General features: G+C 46.3%; 3 long non-coding RNA genes across 3 annotated transcripts in view; 2 read left to right on the plus strand and 1 right to left on the minus strand.

The window, feature by feature from the left end:
• Window positions 1-2478, plus strand: part of LOC117151367 — a 19152-nt gene extending 16674 nt beyond the window's left edge. The window contains exon 2 of the long non-coding RNA XR_004461229.1: window positions 2156-2478. This is a non-coding gene — a long non-coding RNA (uncharacterized LOC117151367). The remainder of the gene's footprint in view (window positions 1-2155) is intronic.
• LOC117151368 lies at window positions 1473-4854 on the minus strand. The gene is made up of 2 exons (XR_004461230.1): window positions 4755-4854; window positions 1473-4697 (listed from the first exon to the last, which is right to left on the minus strand). It is a non-coding gene; the product is annotated as an uncharacterized LOC117151368 (long non-coding RNA).
• LOC105680426 overlaps window positions 2828-11426 on the plus strand; it is a 13107-nt gene continuing 4508 nt past the window's right edge. The window contains exons 1-2 of the long non-coding RNA XR_004461224.1: window positions 2828-2961; window positions 3977-4971. This is a non-coding gene — a long non-coding RNA (uncharacterized LOC105680426). The remainder of the gene's footprint in view (window positions 2962-3976; window positions 4972-11426) is intronic.

Genomic DNA, 11426 nt, shown 5'->3' on the forward strand with positions numbered 1-11426 from the left:
GCGAGCCGTGGCCGTGGACGCAGCGAGGAACGCCACTGTCGGGCCGCGCGTGTCATCGGTAGGCCGAATTATTTCGCGAGGATCGCGTGGTTCTTCGCACCTGCCGCTGTCAACCGTGAGAAGACGAGAGCGTTGGTCCCGTCGATGATTCGACTCGACTCGATCGTTCGATCGATCCCATTCGACATCCGCACGTCGATTCCATCGTTCTCGATCAATTTCGCTTGACTTTCGTTTCTTCTCTTTTCGCGATCCTCCCGAACGCATGAAACTTTGACTCGATATCTTAGATCGGAGTTAATTGACACCTCCGTCGCAGCTGGACAGCTAATTTCGCTGGAGTATCATCGCCGAAGACGAAGGGGCGATAACGTTGACGTTTATTTTTTATCAGCTATCGGGCCGTATTCGCTGTATCCGTTTCTGTCGCGTTTCGGGACAGACATTCAAAGGTTGTCGTTCGTCTTTGGAATCCGTATGAGCGACGCGTGCACCTACGTTATTGCTCGAACGCTATGCGAACGCTTGCTGCTTACTTTTGACGGAATGTAATATCTATTTATTTATTTGCTGTTTACAGCCTGTACATTTTGTGGTGTATAACGATTGATGCGATAGAAAAAACGATCAGCGTGAAAGTAGAGAAAGTAGAGTACGCCCGAAGCTGTTGGAAGAGCAGAAAAAGCTGATCTTGTCGCAATACGAATTTACGTCTGTAATGAGCCTATTATATGTATTACGTTATACAATTATGTTGCCCGCAGCGAGTTGGGTGAAATTCTTGCCAGAGAAGGGGACAGTGTATAATAGAGAGCGGAGAAATCCGAAGACCAAATTGCGTTAAAATTTCGGGACAGTTTATTAAGCCGTTTGATGTTTTATGTGCAAGGAATAGGTCGAGCAGCAGACGTGGACGATCAGGTATCCCTAAATTTAAAGGGTTTAACACTGAGACTGATCGACTAACAAACTGAGATATATTCTGGTCGAAAGGACGATAGTAAGTAAGAATGTGGTCTGTGACGGCGATATTTATACAAAAATAGCGACGAGTATTGGCCGTTCTTCACCAACGGTTACTCAAGAGCGGAGTTGGGAAAAACCCGCTCTTCCCGTGTTTTATAGCAATGAGCAATAATCCTAAGAAATTTCTCAACTTGTAAAATGTTTGTAACAATGGAGTGTAAGAAATGCTAAATATTATGGCGGTTCCTTAGGATTATTATTGGCCTGAGTCTTGACAGCTGGTGACCATCTTGACCGAAGGATGGATTATGTTTCATGGCAAAATTACGGCTGTAACAGCTGTTATTATTCGTTACTACTGATTTTGTTTGTCGTCTGACCTTGAGATAGCCTTTTCTTTGCATTGACTGCATTTATTTTAAGAATAAGTAAAATATTTTGCCGACCGGTCAAATTGACCGCTCGCGGTACGCAAGGCAGAATACAAATTTTTTTTAGAAAATAAAAGAGCAAACTAAAAGTAAATACCGAAAAATATATTGTATGCATGTTTTAGGAAAAGTCCGAAATTACGAAGCGATACGATAACGTTTAAATATGCTTAAATTTCTGTAGAAGTTCGAGAGCGATCAATTTGACCGGCGCTGGTAGGTTTAGTTGTTAATAGCTGAGAACAATCGTGTTCATCGAAGGACATGGGACGATCCAAAACGCGTGCCGCTAATATTGTTTCAAAATTACAGATAAGAAGATCTAAAGATCGTTTATGATAAGATGAAATTGATAAAATCATCGATCGAACGATAACATCGAATTAAGAATCAGATGAATTCTTTTAATCGATAATTTTGAACGATAAAGAGCGATATGATGAAATTTACTCTTGAAAATTAGTATGCAACGAAGAAATTGGAATCTGCGAGCGTCGAATATTATGAGACGAATTTACTCTTTAAGGAGTTCGTTATTCTCAGCGCGTTTGAGTGTCAAATTATAGGTACGATAGGAGGGAAGATTCTCGCAAGTTGGTAAAAAGGCTACCGTGATTCTGGCAATAATATTTAAAATTGATGAGCACTCTGACGAATTTTCTATTTTTTTTTTTACCATTTAATTAAACCATTTGTGCTTCGTACGATATACACGTTACGAATAAATTTCTTTAAATGACTTTATTTCTGCCTTCAAGGTTCTGAGGTAAGAGCTGAGCTGTTCGACTCATTCCTCTTGCCAGAAGGTTCGTCACCTTCCCCACTCCGTGGCCAGACCCTTCCAGGGCATTCTTATCATCTTACACGCGCTGTAGAGCACTATGACGTCGGGTCATCGGCTACACGTGCGTTCCTGGGAACTTTGAAACTGTAACGTTCGCGTCTCTTAGAATTTGTCAACCAAAACTGCACATTGCACACATCTGTGACAGAACTCGTCGACAAACCAAAATTTATGGCATCGGCAGCCCGATGGCTTTCGAAAGGCCTCGATAGGTGCAGTTGCTCCTACGGAGTTCCGCGAAAAGTTCGCGAGTGTTAGTCTTAATTTGCCATTGTCTCCTACGTGTATCTTAATCATAAGCAGGCACTGTTATTAGAAATCGATCGAAGGCGTCCACGTATTTACGAGTTACGGTGTATGCACATGGTTTGGAAAGCTTCGCTTCGAATCCGAAGGGACATCGACGAAAACTCGGATCGGATAATCGTCCTTTAAACGCTTTCTCGAGGTTCGAGACACGGTCTCGCTCGATTGGTTCAGAGCGAAGCGAAGAGGCGGAGGATTTCTGAAATTGCTTGGCGAACGCTGCGAACGTAGACGGTAGCAGAGTGAAGATTCGCGAGAAAAACTAAGGACAAGAACAAGACAAGGAGATGGGAAAACGCGGAGTTTCGACGATTCGAACAGGGATCTGTTGGTATCGAGGTGGAAAGCGAAAAAGTTATGTCGTGGCGGCGACGGAACGCGATGCAGGGAAAGAGCATTGCCGGAACTCAACAGGTGGGTCGATCGAGAATGGGATGAGTGAGCTGCTGTATAGTATAGAATATAGAAGGTAGAAAAGAAAAGAGAGAAAGACGATGCGACGTTGGTCGGTTGCGTACACGTGTGCGTGAGAAGGGGCTGAGGATAGGAGGGCAATGGAGCCCGAGAGCATTCTTAAGCGGCTTTTCTCCGAGCATAGCCGTGCCGTGATCGTATTTCATCTCGCGCGTATGCGGCGTCGTTTATTTCTCACGTTCCGAAGCTGGAGGGCTGCAGCTTCCTGACTTACGATCGTTGAAATATCGCGGTGCTCGCCCTCCCAGCGATGGATATTACGGACGATCGAAGCTATAAACCAGTTTCTTTAATTTTCCGCGTTAATCAATATTCCGTAAAATGGTCGAGGAATAGGCCGCTATCCGTCGAGATTCGTCGTTGGAAAGCTTTTAAATAACGCGAATAAAGGAACACGAGGAACGAGGTGCGTGAATTCGACGAGGAGACAGGGAGACGAGTCTCGTTGCGAGCCGATCCGTCCGGTCCAAGCGTTACAGGTGCACGGAGTCTGGGAGCGAACCACTCGTTAAACGTTCTACCGTGCACCTGCCGCACGGCATCATTCATTGCCTTTATTTCTCTACTCTCCTCCGGCACACGCTTCGTCGTCACCGTCCACCCTGCCGCTCTTCACCCTGGCCGTACGCCTCTCCGTCGCACCGATCGTCGTCGACTACATACGTACACCGCGTTCATCGTTTTGCATTCTCCGCACGGACCGCGGCATCCACACCCGGCCAACCTAACTCATCCTCCACCCTGTGTCCCGAATCCTCTACGTTTTCGTGTTTGTAACGTTAACCCCGTCTCCCCCGTCCTATCTTCGTCGCGTTCCTCATGCTCGAGGTGTCGCGTCACGGCGAAAAACTCGCGAAAAACTCTCGACACGCGAGAGGTTTCCTGGTCTGTTCGAATATTCTTCGACCGCTACGAAGCAACAGGTTCGTTCTAATGGCAAGGGACATTGCGCTAGGTTTCTAATGCTGGCGAGGTTTGAAAATCGGTATTCGTTAGAACAGACGGCAGGAAGGAAGGACGAGTGGAACAGGTGCAAGAGAAAATGGGTTTAAGGTATCCGTTACAAAGCTCAGCGAGAGTCGACTGTTTGCGAGCCTCGAGTCGCATCAAGACTGTATTCTTCGTCGAGGAAAATTTACGAATGCTAAGAGCGCGGGTGGTGGCAGGGCGTGAGCGAGCGTAACGAGTTCCTTGGCGCAGGTCTGATTTATGCCAGGTCGTAAGGAAAGAAAACGACTCCTCACCTGCCGAGAGCTATTCGCCGACCGACGGTGTTCCAATCTAACGACGACCTGTCTTTCTTCTTTCCTTCGCTCTGTGTTTTCCAAGCGATGTACGTTCGATCTCGACTGGCCGATTCTTTTTTCGTTGTCCGTGTGGCGTAGCTACGGTACAATGACTGTCGTGTTCATGGCGAGAAGCATCAAGAAGCATCGTGAAGCATCGTGAAGCATCGCGAAGCATCGAGAATCATCGAACGGGGAAAATCGTACTCTCGGTTGGATATTTCGGAGAGCCGTAACCCGTCACCGACTACACAGGTGTCGTTGGACCGCTCGAGATAATAATGCCGGTATAACCGTACAACTGTTCGATGACCCAGGTGGTAGAGGAATTGTATAGAATGACACCGATACTCCAAATACGGCCGACGACCAACAGAGTCATTGTTCACGCTGTAACCGATACCCTCAGCTTCTGAGAACGGATCGATCTTCTCTACCTGTACTTACTTCTGTCCGCGTAATTGCCTGGCCTTTGCCCGCATCTTCGTCTTTGTATCCCGACGCGCCCACGTGATGCTCGGCATTCTTCGTCTCACGCTATTCGTTCGTCGATTCGCCTCGTCCGTTTTTGGCAAACGACAACGTGGAAAGACACAGCGGTCGAAACTGCAGGGGAGCGCGCGCAAACAATCGTCTTTATCGTCGTAACTATGAAACGAGATATGTAAGTACAATTTATCAATGCGAAGTTAAGACAGTCTTTCGCCTCGTAGGCGCTTGCCAGAGTGTGCGGAGTGCGCGAGCGAGAGGACGAAAGAGAGGAAGGGAGAGAAGAGAGAGAGAGAGAGACGGAGCGTTGCGTCCGTATGTCGTGCGTCGTGCAACTCGTGCATCGTGTGTGCAATAGTGTGCTCTCATGGTCGAACGAAGAGCGGTGCTACGCTATAAAGATCACGAGGCGCGACATCTGGCGCCACATGGTCGTTTAAAAGCTGTCGCATTCACGTAATCGGCCAACGCGATGGTTCCGAGCTGCTCGCGATATTTCCTATGTACATATTAACCGTAACTTTTCTTTGCACTGCGCAAACATTTGCGATTACGCACGCGATTAAACGTCTTCGAGCGATCGAGGGAATTTGACGTACGACACGTATCGAACGTTACGTGGAAGCCCGTTACCGCGTTTCGGGCGAGTCTGGCGGAAAAATCCGCGCAGATCGGAACCACGACGATTCGCTAACGTTATCTTGGATATGCGAGAAAGTCGAAGCTTTCGCTCGCACGGCGGATCGCGTAAATACACCCGCGATGGTCTTTTAGCCTCGAGAGGTCAGATATACGCTGGAAAACGAGCATAAGAGAACACGAAAGTATACGATCGCGCGTAGAAAGAAATAGAAAGCACCTGACTATTGGACCGATTATAGCCGAGTTAAATGCACGATCGATTAAGTTATACCATCGGAAACCTTTACGTCGTATGTTTTATGTAAAACATTTTGAAATTCTACTGCTACTGGTACTATGAGACAGCGCTATCGCGATCGTATTCGTCCAATTTGAAAGGAACCCACAAATGTACGTAGAAATTGGAAGATATTTATCGCAAACATGGTTTAATTTCTTAATTTAATGGTTTAATTTGATAACAAACGACGAACGGCCAGAGAACAACGATACGATGTTACAAATATCCTTTCGCGATCATCGATAACTATTTGAATATTCTTGCAAAATACGCTTGTGCTAAATGTCTCGTCTAATTTCCACGTGTATTCCCCGGATTCGTTTCAAACTTTACCGATATATCTATCGTCGGTGAAATCTCACAAGAGAGCTAACGATATTCCAAAGTGTTTCGTATAACGCGCGTAATACATTCGTAGGAGATGTGTACAAATGTTGGATTGGCTTTCGCGAACCTGCCTGTATACGTACGTACTTGAACGTTTCTCGCTTAGATCGAGAAACCACGAAGGCGAATCGATGGATTCACGAGCGGGACCGCGAGGAAAGAGAGACGCAAGTCGAGCCCGCCGAGGAATCGGTTCGGTTCTTTTTCGATGGCAAGATTGGCGAGTTTTCACGATGCTCGATTTCTCTGGTTTCGCCTCCTTTTCCCGTCTTTCCTTTTCCCGACCGTTCTAATTTCGTGGTAGACACGTGCCCGGATGGAAACAGATGTACCTCGGCAGCGTCGTATAAATACATCGGTGCTCGGCTAACTGGGCGGTCGTGTATCCCCGACGGGGCTGCGAGAGTCGACAACCGTGCCTTTGAATCGATATAGAGTTACCGGTACGACTGGCGCCAGCGTGACTGCGCGATTCCAGCTACTCGGATCGTGTCGCGGCCAGACTCACACCCGTTCTCCGAAACCGTCTACATTCTTTCTTCCCACCGTTCCAGTCGCTCCGATACCCTTCGCATCCTTCTTTTCAAGATTCCCTCAGGAATATCTCCGAGCTACATAATTTCTATGCGTCTCTTACGTGTCGTACTGCGTTTTATTTATTCTTATCTATTCAGCCGTCTTATCTGTTTTATTTTGTTCCTTCGTTGTTCTCATTCTTTAGCCTGTTTTAGTTCTCCTATTTTTGTCCCTACGCGTGATTTTTAGTCCGGATGAACCGCTAACGCTACTTACTCGGCTATCTGCTAATAATTGTGCTCTAACTTTCTTCGATGTTATTCTACCAAAGAGTATTCTCACCCGTTAGATTAAAGCTAGGGTGCTCAAAAAAGGGTTAAAAAATATCCACAGATCTGGGAACGCTGGTAAACCTTCTGAAACTGTGAACGTTCTAGAGTTACGGCTCGTACGTTCTCTCGGTTATTCTCCATTTCACTGTATTTTTCCAACGTTCGGAAATACCTTAAATTCTGACAAAATATGAAAATGACGTTACGCGCTTTTAAAACGAAACAAATTCCTGTTAAAACGAGAGCAAGCTTGAAATATAGAAATTCGAGGATCTAACGATAAGTTCGATAGCCCTTCGCCCTTTGCGCGTAACGTTCTCGCAGTACGGCACGATTTAATATCGCGTTTCTTCTTCTTTTATTTGCGTTTAGCGATACCAGTTTCAGAGTCGAAAGATCTTCGACAAGTTTCTCGAGCGAGTCATCGATTATTGCGTGGGTTCGTTTACTCAGTTTCAAAGCGACTCGGCGCGTTACGTGTCAAGTGCAAAACGCAGTTTGCGAGGCTGGCATAGCTGCGTTTTACTTTCTTACATTTTATCTTCGGACACGTCGCGGTACGCCGCGTCGCGTCGCGACGTATCGCCACGCATATCTCGTTCTATTCGACGTTCTTGTAAAGGTGCGTTTAGATCAAGCGAACGAATACTCGTGCTTCCTCCACTTCGAAAGTCTATAAACGAAAGTGTAAACGAGCATTCTTTCGCCATTTGGCGGCGCTCGCCGAATCGGAAATCGCACATGCGAATACTTAAAGAACGCTTCAAGAATGCTTCGAAAACGTCGATTGGATCCTTTTAGCCGTGGAAAGAATCGGATATGGTTTCATTTCAGGAGAAATGTTTAATTTAGACGACGAGAAGAAACCGGTGACGTGCCATTTCCCAACTATATTCTACGTATAAGTAAGGATCGCTTTTAGAGATAATTCGATAAAAAAATTAATTTTCACACTGTAAGATTCGTTTAAGATCCGCGAACTAAGCTAAATTTGCTATTCGCGGATAAGCTGGAAAATGTCACATCCGAATGTTCCAAGAATTCTCCAAGAATGTGCCAAAAATGCCATTGTCGCAAATATGTTTGCGTACGGAATGCTCGATCGTTGTTTATGTTAAACGAATGCCGTTGCTCTCGCTGTATGTTCTTGCACGTCTAAACGCGCCTTAACTAGTTTGTTCTTCTTTAAAAGGTTCGTGCGGCACCGTTCCGCGCGTAGAATGGCGAGTACGCGTGAATTCTCGAAAGGGGAACGGCACGGGGAAGGTGAATACCGCACGCAGATGCGCGACCGACATTATCGGAAGTCTTAATTGGTTTCAGAGTCGAACGGAGCATGTTGTTCGAGCGAGTGCGCGTTCGATAGCTTTTGTAGTTTTTTCTTGGCGCGAGCGGTGAACGGGAGGCGCTATAAAATTGCGTACACCGAAAGAGCAGGTGATCGTGAAAGGGTGGCCGTGTCGCAGGCAACGATCGCACGACTCACCTTCTCGTGGAACGAATTGCTGCAACTCGGACTTGCTCGTCAGGTGTTACCATGCCGCGAAATTTATCTCATTTTCGTGGCAGCGTGTATTATTTATTTGTTTGTTTACTGACAGTTTCGTAGGATAGAAGAATTCCACCGGTAGAAAAGAAGGGACAGGGAAAAGGTAGGAAAAGTACGGGAAAGATAGCGAAACGTATGGTAATAAGAGAGAAGAGAGCGACGAGCAACGATCGGGAAGTTTTAAAATTAAAATTATGAATCGAGATAGAAAAGTTATGAGATCTATGTTAAGGGAATCTTAGAGATTTCATAGATCGACTGGACACGCGTATCGATTATTACGATGGACGGAGCTAGCGAAATTCATCGTTCTATTAAATAAATATTTATTAAATAATAAGCGAAGTAGCTCAGAGTTCAACAGCGAGCAGGTCCGCATTCTTCCGAAGGGTAAATGTATGGAGACTAAATGTACGAACGAGGCACAGGTTATGGAACCTCTGAGAATTTTACGTACGATCGTGACATCGCGTATAATTCGCCTGTCGACGTAGAATTTGAAGATTCGAACTCCTGACAATATCATCGTAATTATGGGAGTTAAATGGTATAGGGGAAGCACGATGCGTGGCAGCCAATTTTAAGAATTTCTGTTGGACATCCTCGATATTTCGATGCGAGATTCTGAAGTTTTTAGGTCGGACGAAAAAGACTCTTAACATTGCTCGAGGTATTAAGTGCTTCTCCGCATAACTAAATACAGGTGATTATTTCTGCTGTGATTAAAATTCATTGAATCGCATTTAGATAAAAATCTGTTTACTTTTATTTTTCCTCGTTGCTATAGTCCTTGCGCTTAAGATGACTTCCAGTTAACAATGACATTGAATTATGATACATCCATCGTTTATGCTATCTTATATTCCAATCTTTATCCTGGTACATATTACATCGTTTCGCATAATTCTTTCCACTTAAGATCTATCGTACATTCGTTTTATCATCTTTTCTCTCTTACCTTTTCATTTACGCGAATTAAAAGAAGTCTTATTAAAGTTACAATCAAACATAAAGTCTGTCAAAGTCATTCTGAACCAATCGCGCAGGTAGAAGAGTAGCCATAACGCTAGGAAAAGCCTCGAGATGAGAAAAATCGGCACGCGTAGTAGAAATTTAGGATAAAGAAACATACTCGAGATATCGTTGATAAATAATGTAAAAGGAAGAGGTTCCAAACACGAGCCTCGAGCAACACCCGATCTTCTCCTATCGATCCGGAAACGGGGAAGATGAAGCGGAAAGATAAATTTCTCAAAGGTATCGAGAAAGCTCTGCTACGCGCGATGCGATCGACGAAATCGAGAGCGATGGCTTGATTTCGATTCGCGCCTGTTCTAAGCGCGTAGCGTCGCTATCGTCGATCGATCTGAAACTCGGAGAAAGTTGGGTCTCCGTGTCGGTTCGTCAGGTGCAAATTTCTGGCCAAGCCTCGAACAACCGACGCGTCGCGGTCGCTTCGAACGAGGAAATTTCAGAGACAAGCGTTACGACAGGTGGGCGCGAGCTGCAGGTCGAACCTGCCTGGCTGGTGAATGCGTAAGGGTGCCCCGAAACCGGAAGGTGCTCGAGCACGCGAGTTTCGTGTACTTCGTTCCGCGATAATTACTTGGCCGCGCTATTTTGTCCTCGCTGGCCGCGACGACGCTTCATCGAAGTAGCTGGTTGCTTAGTAACTAGTTTACTCCGTCGATGTTAGCGCTTAAAAACGCACAATGTGAGTCATAAACGCGTGTTCGCGGTTTAGGGGACGAATCTACACCTTCTGAGATAAGTAAAAATCGTCTTATGGACATACGTTGTACGTAGGTTCCTCGGTATTCGAGTTATGGACGATTAAAGAAAATATTCGCGTTCTGGTACACATCACTGCACGCTTTAACATCGAGTTCTGCGCTCGCTCGAAAATGCCAGGAATTCTTCGAATAGTTTCGAACCCATTGTTTCTCGCTTCTCGATCATACGCTTACGATGTTCACTCGCGTCGAGTATCTACACGATAGATCGCGAACGATCGCCGAACTAAAAATCTGACAGAACGTTTTCCTTAATCATCTTTGATCGTTTTTACCTTATTCCTTGGCGTACATTAAGTATGGGATAGCGCTCCCGTATAATCTTTACTATCTACCATTTGCATTATCATTTTCGATAACGCAAACGTTCCGTTTCGGGTAAATGGAAAATGACCGCGATTCGAATGGAGTTATTTTCCAAGCAGAGGAACGGTGCTCGCGTGACGGTGGCGTGTGCCCGCGGGGGCGTTCGATTTCTAAGTTCTTCGAATCGCGTGCTGAGCGAAGAGAGAGAAAGAGAGAGAGAGAGAGAGAGAGAGAGAGATACTGTTCTCTGTGGTGGTTCGCAGCGGAGGACGTCAACTCGGCGCTTGGCTCGGCGCGGATTCGAAGGAGGATGCAGCCAACCGTTTTACCACGGTCGTTGGTGTGCCGCGGGGCGAATCCGGATGGCAGAGTGTGAGATGCCGTGCAGAACGGTGTGGTCCGGTCTGATTGGGTTCGGCTCGGTTCGGTACGGTTCGCAACGTCGATGCGCACCTTAAACGTGGGCGGATCGGCCGGTCAGCCGCCTCGGGTGTTTCTCACCCGCATGCTTGGCATACGTGCCGCTCATCTTCGCCCCTTTTCTTTTTCCTCTTCCCATCAACGGCCCCATCCCGCGCCACGCACACAATCTCTCTCTCTCTCTCTTTTTCTCTCGTCGTCTGGGCTACCGGTTCTCTCTCAATCGCCATCTCGTCTTCTCGTTGCACGATCGATCGGTTTCTCGTGATTCGCGTGTCCACATGCTCCTTGCTTCCGAGTCGGGTCTCCGCCAGTTACTTCTTCTTTCGCGTCTGATCGACCACGAGTACCAAGTTTTTGTCGCGTTTCCCGCGTTTCCTGCGATAGACTCGAACGGAGCGCCGC

The sequence above is a fragment of the Bombus impatiens genome, unplaced genomic scaffold, assembly GCF_000188095.3.
Source record: "Bombus impatiens unplaced genomic scaffold, BIMP_2.2 scf_0155, whole genome shotgun sequence".
NCBI classification, from domain to species: Eukaryota; Metazoa; Arthropoda; class Insecta; order Hymenoptera; family Apidae; genus Bombus; species Bombus impatiens.